General features: G+C 37.5%; 1 long non-coding RNA gene across 1 annotated transcript in view; it reads left to right on the top strand.

Moving 5' to 3' along the window:
- Positions 1 to 5,880, top strand: part of LOC119473657 — an 18,888-nt gene extending 13,008 nt beyond the window's left edge. Inside the window, exon 3 of the long non-coding RNA XR_005202863.1 lies at positions 5,848 to 5,880. This is a non-coding gene — a long non-coding RNA (uncharacterized LOC119473657). The remainder of the gene's footprint in view (positions 1 to 5,847) is intronic.
- Positions 5,881 to 8,215: the final 2,335 nt, after the last annotated feature.

The raw sequence follows: 8,215 nt of genomic DNA, 5'->3' as shown, positions 1-8,215 counted from the left end.
AAAAAAAAGAAAAGAAAAAAAGCAGTACAAAATTACTTAAAATTTGATTTGTTGCAAAATGAGTACAGGTGCTAGAAAAGGAGCCTTTTCATGAGACTATTTAATGGAATATGTCTCCTTGAGGACTCATCACAATCTGCACGTGTTTGTGTACCTACATCAGTATGAAAACTTTTGCTTATAGCAAGAAATCTTATATATTCAGCCTTCATCCAATTGCATGTAACCACAGGCTCATTCTTATTATACAGATGCAAGATGGTTGAGTATGTGTGATTCTAGGTTATAATTATATAACCTAGGTGTTTACATGTTTTTGGTAAATATTTTACATGTTGTGGGCTATGTTGAGTATGTTTCACAGCTGGTCCACTCCACCATTGTAGCCCCAAAGTAGCCATAGACAATACTTACACAAATGAGCGTGGCTTATTTTATTGATTTTATTGCTGTATGGTAAGTTGCCACAAACTTAGGGGCTTAAAACAACATCCATTTATCTCACAGTTTCCATGGCCAGGAGTCAGCTAAGCTGAGTCCTGTGCTCAGGGCCTCTCAAGGCTGCCGTCAAGGTGTCAATAAGGGTTGCGGTCTCATCCGATGTTTGTGATGCTCTTCCAAGCCCCAGGATTTATTGCAGAATTTATTTCCTTGCAGCTGGATAACTTGTGATAGCTTGCTTCTTTAAAACCAGCAGGAGAGCACATCTCAGTAGAAGGCTCAGATAGGGCCCAGCCCATCTTTTACCAGCTCACCTGATTAGATCAGGCCCACTCAGAATCATCTTTCTTTGGTTACTCAAAGTCAACTGATTACGAACTTTAATTCCATCTGCAAAATCTCATCAGATTTGCTATACAAAGTAACATAATCAGGGGAGCAACACCCTGTCATATTCTCCGTCCCATCCGCACTTGAGGGGAGGAAAGATTATACAGAGTGTCTATACCAGGGCATGGGAATATTGGGACTACCTTAGAATTCTGTCTGCCACATCGGTGTTCAAATAAAACAACAAATGGATGCTGAAACTAAAATAGCAGATAATTTTTCACCTGTCACAAAACTGCTTTCTTGTTTTGATTATTTTTCAATTATTTAAAAATGTTATAACCATTTTTAATTTGTGGGCTTAGAGGAAAAACAAACAAACCATACACTGGACTGTATTTTGCTTGTGGGCTGTAGTTTGCCATTCCCTGATATAACCTGAAAAATGGAAGGAGATAGCCCAGATCGCCTGGTCAGAAGTAGTTCCCATAACTAGACGTTAGATCCAGATGACATGGCTTTGCAATATGTGGGAGCAATGCTGAAGTTTAAGGGTGGCTTCTCTTGCAAGTTGCTTCCTGTGACCTGGCAGGATCTAACCTTAAACAGACAAGAGACCAAAGTCACTGACCTAAAGGCATCTCCTGTATGAGGACATGGGGACATCTAGGAAGCTGTGCTCACCAAACACACCCCAGCTGGGAAGGCCCTAGATGCTTTCCGAAGTTGCCATCTTTGTGCTTATTGATGTAAGCTATAGCTTCTTTGCATGTATCTGTTCCAGTGCTTATTTTCTTCAAGCCTACAAACGAATCCTCTATAGGGCTACTGCAACTTCAGATAGTCAATCAAAGATCAGAGTGTTCTTTAGTTTTACTGGAAATGTAATTCTGCAGAAATGGAATTTGGGAATAACCATTAAGAACAACCATTACTTTTCATATCACAAGGTAAATCATAACTTCAGATATTTGGATTATATATCCAGGTAATATTCATATTATTTAAATCCAGATTTTCATCAGCACAAGTATAAAGAGTAACAACAGTGAAAAACATCCTTCTTCTAGGAGCACAACAATACCATAGTAGTATTGTGTATAACATTAGATCTTAGAATCATAATATATTTGTCTAGTCACAAATGTATTTGAACAATGTTTAAATGATGCTTGCGGCATGTATTTCTTCCTAAGGTTTCTGTTTTAGAAAGTCTGGGCCAGGAGCAGTGGCTCACACCTGTAATCCCAGCACTTTGGGAGGCCGAGGTGGGTGAATCACCTGAGGCTAGGAGTTTGAGACCAGCCTGGCCAACATGGCGAAACCCCATCTCTACTAAAAATACGAAAATTAGCCGGGTGTAGTGGTGGGTGCCTGTAATCCCAGCTACTCGGGAGGCTGAGGCAAGAGAATCACTTGAACCCAGAAGGCGGAGGCTGCAATGAACCGAGATCGCACCATTGCACTCCAGCCTGGACAACAAGAGCGAATCTCCGTTTCAAAAAAAAAAATTGGTGCTTGCCTATCTGTCAGGCACTATACAACTATTAATTTGTTCAAACCTCATAGTAGCCTTTTAAAGACAATATTAATATATATCATCCTTGATAAGAAAACTGAGACACTGAAAACAGTTATGTAACTTGGCAAGGATTTCCTGACTAGTAACTGGCTAAACTCAGATTTGAACCCCACCAACTTCATTCCAGATTCTGTGTTCTCACCCATTATCTTCTGCTACCTCTTTAGTATATAATACTAGTAAAAAAATCTTTTCTGACTATGCTGACATAGCTTATGATGTACAAATAATAAGATATCTTAATGAAAACACGGAAATTAAAAATTCTTGAAGGTGACATCCCTCCAGGTGACTAACGTGCCCAATTAAATGACCATCTTTCCTGTGGTCTAAGCCTCAGCAGGCTTGTTGATTATCTTGTCAGGGTGTCATCCAATGTTTCTTTTTTTTATTTCCATCCAGTATTTCTAATGCTAGCTTTGAGATTCTTTTCTAATAATGGCAATATCAGAATCTTGGTAGGGATCAGTTGCATGGTACAGATTTACAACAATTGTATTAATAATTCATCAGATTTTTTCAATTGATGTAGAAGTTGTTATTGTAAAATTATTCAAAATTTGTTACATTTTTATAATATGAGTGAAGGCACTGAAATAACCGTGCAATTTTATCAAAGACAAATTTGGTCCTATTCAAACATAAGATTTCTGATACAGATGCCTGTTCTCAGAAGAATACTAATAATGTTTCAACCATCACATGCTTAGTTTTTATCAGTTGAAAAAGTTCCATTGTCAAGACATTTTCCAATGACATTAAATCAAAACAATGTCATTGCAATTTTCCATGACACTTTTTCCAAAATGGAGGGACAGAATATTTCTCCATGTGAATCTTTGCATTTTAATCAGAATTAAGGAGAAAGATAAAAATGTGAATGGTTTCGCTCTAAAAATAAAAAAAATTTAGAATACAATTGCTAATAATGTTAAATATTCATTGTGATATAGATTTAGTGAAACTGATTAAAGGGAATGGGAATTGAATTACCTACTTGCAGAGGCATATATTGGAAAGCCTTTAACAGTTTTGCTTTATTTGAAACAAACAAGCCAACAAATAAAAATTTGTTAAAAGGCTGTGAAAAGGATGCTCTGAAAAACGCATGGAATAATTTCTAGGATATTTTATTTTCTGTTGTTATGGAGACTTTTAAAAACAAAATTCTTATCTTATTACTTAAATATATGCTTACCAAATCGAAGCAGAAGAAAACAAAATCCTCTATAAAGATTTTCATGAAACAATATATTACTATCCAAATATTTCATACCACCTGATATGACTGATTTATCAGATCATTTTTACTAACAACTTTTGGGGATTACTAAAGAAATTGATACAAAATCTTCACTCAATTCAAATGAGCTACTCAAACTTTCCAAGACATGTTTGGAAACAACAAAGAACAACTTCTCACTTTATAAATTGAATTCTACAAATGAGCACAAAAGTGGAACATTCTGCCATCCACTTCAGCAGGAATTATGAAAATGACAAGACAAAAATTGCATCAACCCCTCTGTAATTTTTGGCAGAATTTTGTACTTATTCTCGTGTACCTATATTCTTCTCCATAATAGGTGGTGGTCAAATGTATAACTCATAAAATTTGATTTTCTAATTTTTGAAGCTTTCTAAAAATCAATTCACAAATTAAAACTATAATTTGTCAGAACATGAAGTCAAATTTGGGCTCTGGAAATATAGTCACCATGTGAGTGTTCTGGATCAGAAAGAGCACTCTGAGTCAGAAAGAGTGAAGCAAAGAAAGTCACAGTGGATGTAAATGAAAGAAATATAAGGTATGGGTAATTTGAGGATTTTGGGGGGCTTTTTCTGTCCAGAAGAAATGCATTGCAGACAAGATGATTCTTGATAAGGTAATAATCGCTTACTATAGTCAAACTCTAAGTACTTCAGCCAGAAACTACTGAGCACAGGGAGAGAGCTATTAGGCATTGTTAAAGCAATTGATCGCTTCCATCATTATTTGTGTGGCTGGAATTTCACAATCAGAACTTATCATGTTGCATTATGAGGCTTGCTGAAATTCACAGATTTGTAGGGACAAATTGGCTGGATGTTTACAAAACTGTAAGGCTATCATTTGCGAATTGAACATCGACAGAGAGTAAAAAAACATCATAATGCACATACATTATCTAGGCACCCTGTGTTGGGATAATGCTTGTAAAGCTGACATTAGGCATGAAGAAAAGAAATAAATAGTCTAACAGATCTGGTAGTTAGTGTTTTGGAACAACCAAAGGTTTCTGGCTGGGAGGATGGAAAACACTCTTATTTCCTGAATAGGAAGTTATGAAATGGTTCATTCATTCATCCACCAAATATTTATTGAGTGTATGCTATGTGCCAGGCACTGTCAAGGTGTGAAGAATATACTAGCAAACAAGACAAATTGCAGAGCTGAGGTATAGCAAAGGCACAGAGAGAGAGAAAAAATACTATTTTGTGACAGTTGGATTGACTATATGTAAAAAATACCCGTAAATTTTATGAAGAAGAGATGTCTAATAATATTGCTACTAGTAAATACCATCATTAACTATATGTAAAAAATACCCTTAAATTTTATAAAGCAGAGATGTCCAATAATATTGCCACTATTAAATACCATCATGTGTCATGTAAATATACAGTCAAACTTTAAATTTCTTTTGCATGAAAGTGATATCTGATTGATTGAGTGTGCTTCTTTTTTTTTTTTTTTTTAGATGGAGTCTCCCTCTTTCACCAGGTTTTTTTTTTTTGGTGTGATCTCAGCTCACTGTAGCCTCCGCCTCCCGGGTTCAAGCGATTCTCCTCCCTCAGCCTCCTGAGTAGCTGAAACTACAGGTGCCTGCCACCATGCCCAGCTAATTTTTGTATTTTCAGTAGAGACGAGGTTTTACCATGTTGGCCAGGATGGTCTCAAACTCCTGACTTCAAGTGATCTGCCTGCCTCAGTCTCCCAAAGTGCTGGGATTACAGGCATGAGCCACCACACCCTGCTGAGTATGCTTCTTTATAAAAATGTAATATTTAATCTTTGCGCACTCCCAGAAGTTTGTTCGCCTAGTTTTTCAAGAAAATTTATGTCCATATACATGATCAACCAAATTAAAACTGATTTGCAAAAAGGTGGATTTAACATATACAACCTAGAGAAATTCCAGCTTTGAGGAAAACACGAGGAAACTCTATAGGTCCACTTTATACCTTCTTATAGTTAAAAGCATTTCCAAGGAATCCTCCACAATTTCAAAAAATATATTTCTGTTTTTGTTTGTTTATAGTTTTTTTGTTTTGTTTTGTTGTGAGACAGGGTCTCACTTTGTCACCCAGATTGGAGTGCAGTGGCATAAACATGGCTCACTACAGCCTTGACCTTCCAGGCTCAGGCAGTCCTCCCACCTCAGCCTCCCAAGTAGCTGGACTTCAGGCACACACCACCACACTCAGTTTTTTTTTTTTTTTTTTTTTTTCAGAGATGGGGTTTCGCCATGTTGACCAGGCTGGTCTTGAACTTCTGAGCTCAAGTGATGCGCACACTTCAGCCTCCCAAAGAGTTGGAATTATAGGCATGATCCACCATGCCCAGCCTATATTTCTAATGTACTGAACTCTAGATGTTGGCATTATTTGTCAGAGGCACCCAGAAAATGTTCTGATAGTCTAAAAAGAACTAACCCTGAAAAGCAAATAAAAATTTCTAAGCACTTCACACAGTGCTTGGTACTTAAGTATTTGTACACATGAGCAAGGAAATTGGATATGACAAATTAGCATCACAATAACTAGGTAGTAGGGGCAGATCCAGTTTTGTGGAACCTGAAGCTTATAAAATTTGGAAGCCCCCTTTGAAAAAGAAATACAAAATCATCCACATAAAATTAGGCATAAGGCCAGGCACAATGGCTCATACCTCTAATCTAGCACTTTGGGAGTCTGAGGTAGGATTGCTTGAGTCCAGTTTGTGGCCAGCCTGAGCAACATAGCAAGAACCTGTTCTCTAAAAAATAAAAAATAAAAAAAATTAGCCAGGCATGGTGGCACGTGCCTCTAGTCCGACCTACTCAAGAGGCTGAGATGGGAGGATTGCCTGAGCCCAAAAGTTCGAGGCTACAGTGAGCTAGGATTGTGCCACTGCACTCCAGCCTGGGTGACACAGGGATACCCTGTCCCTACAAAAATTAATAAAATAAGTAAAATAAAATAGAATTGGACATGAAAGTATTTATTTAGAATGAGAAAATAAATCACTATAAAATTTTTTCAGCTTTATTTGAAGTATAATTGACAAATAAAAATTGAATGAATACATTTACTGTATATAACATGATGTGTTGATATATGTATGTGCTGTATGTCATTCTCTTCTGCCTAAAGCACGCCTTCTCACCCTCTTCATCTAACCAATCATTCATCTTTCAAAATGCTCCTCATCTATCACCCCTTCAGGGAGACCTTCCCTGACACCCCCAAAGGCTGGGTTAGTTCCCACCATGTGTGCTCCCAAGACATCATCTGTACCATGACACTTACTGCATTGAAACTGGCTGGCTATTCATCATCTGAATTCCCAACAGCTGCAGCATCCAAAAGAGAGGACCAATGTCTTTTATCTTTATATTTCAGTGTTTAGTGCCCAGTAAACATACAATAGCTGTTTGTTGAATGAATAAATGAGATTTATTGACTTTATTTGGCATCAAACAAGTCCAGACCCTACTGATCTCAAATCCGTCATCATATTCTCCACAAACTGATTGAATATCGATCCCCTGCCATTGCTTCAAGTTAAAAAAAAAAAAAAAAAACCTTTTGAAAATATGATGTGCAGGGCCGGGCACGGTGGCTCACGCCTGTAATCCCAGCACTTTGGGAAGCCAAGGCAGGCCAGTTGCCTGAACTCAGAAATTTGAGACCAGCATGGGCAACACAGTGAAACTCCGTCTCTACTAAAATACAAAAAATTAGCAGGGTGTGGCAGCACTCACCTGTAGTCCCAGCTACTTGGGAGACTGAGGCAGGAGAATTGCTTGAACCCAGGAGGCTGAGGTTGCAATGAGTGGAGATCATGTCACTGCACTCCAGCCTGGGAGACAGAGCAAGATTCCATCTCAAAAAAAACAAAAAAGAAAATATTGTGTGCAGCTATAAAACAACAAAACTGGTTCTATAAGACATACATAAATATCAGACTCATTATTTTATAATCATCCTTTACAAATGAAAATTTGAAATGACTGAGCTGCAGTCAGACTTGAGCACAAGCTTCAAAAATTATAACTTCATTTCCTACTGTAAAACAAATTGTTTCCATTGAAAACGTTGGAAAGAAACAGGCTGGTCTAGAGAAGACTTGAAAAAAATATTTGATTTCATTTCTGTCAAAACTTCACTGGGTTTGTCCCTATGTCTTAATCTCCAAGTTCTGTTTTCAGTGGAATCCATATCTGTGTCATCCGAGACTTACTGTTGACATCAACCTGCTGCATACATCAGACTCTACTCAGTTTATTTAATTCCACAAAAGTTTACTGAATATTTTCTATTCTAATTGTGCCAGCATTATGATCAGGTCACAGGAGTCAAGGTTTTGTATGCAATATTTTGTTTTCTAGTCATTCATTTCTTTTTCTTTTTTTTTCTTTTTTTTTTTTGAGATGGAGTTTTGCTCTTGTTGCCCAGGCTGGAGTGCAGTGTTGCAATCTCAGCTCATTGCAACCTCCACCTCCCAGGTTCAAGCAATTCTCCTGCCTCAGCCTTCCAAGTAGCGGGGGATACAGGCTCCCGACACCATGCCCTGGTAGTTTTTGTATTTTTAATAGAAACAGGTTTCACCATGTTGGC

This window comes from Cebus imitator, unplaced genomic scaffold, assembly GCF_001604975.1.
Source record: "Cebus imitator isolate Cc_AM_T3 unplaced genomic scaffold, Cebus_imitator-1.0 Scaffold173, whole genome shotgun sequence".
In the NCBI taxonomy this organism is placed as follows: Eukaryota; Metazoa; Chordata; class Mammalia; order Primates; family Cebidae; genus Cebus; species Cebus imitator.
This window is presented reverse-complemented; position numbering and strand designations above follow the sequence as displayed.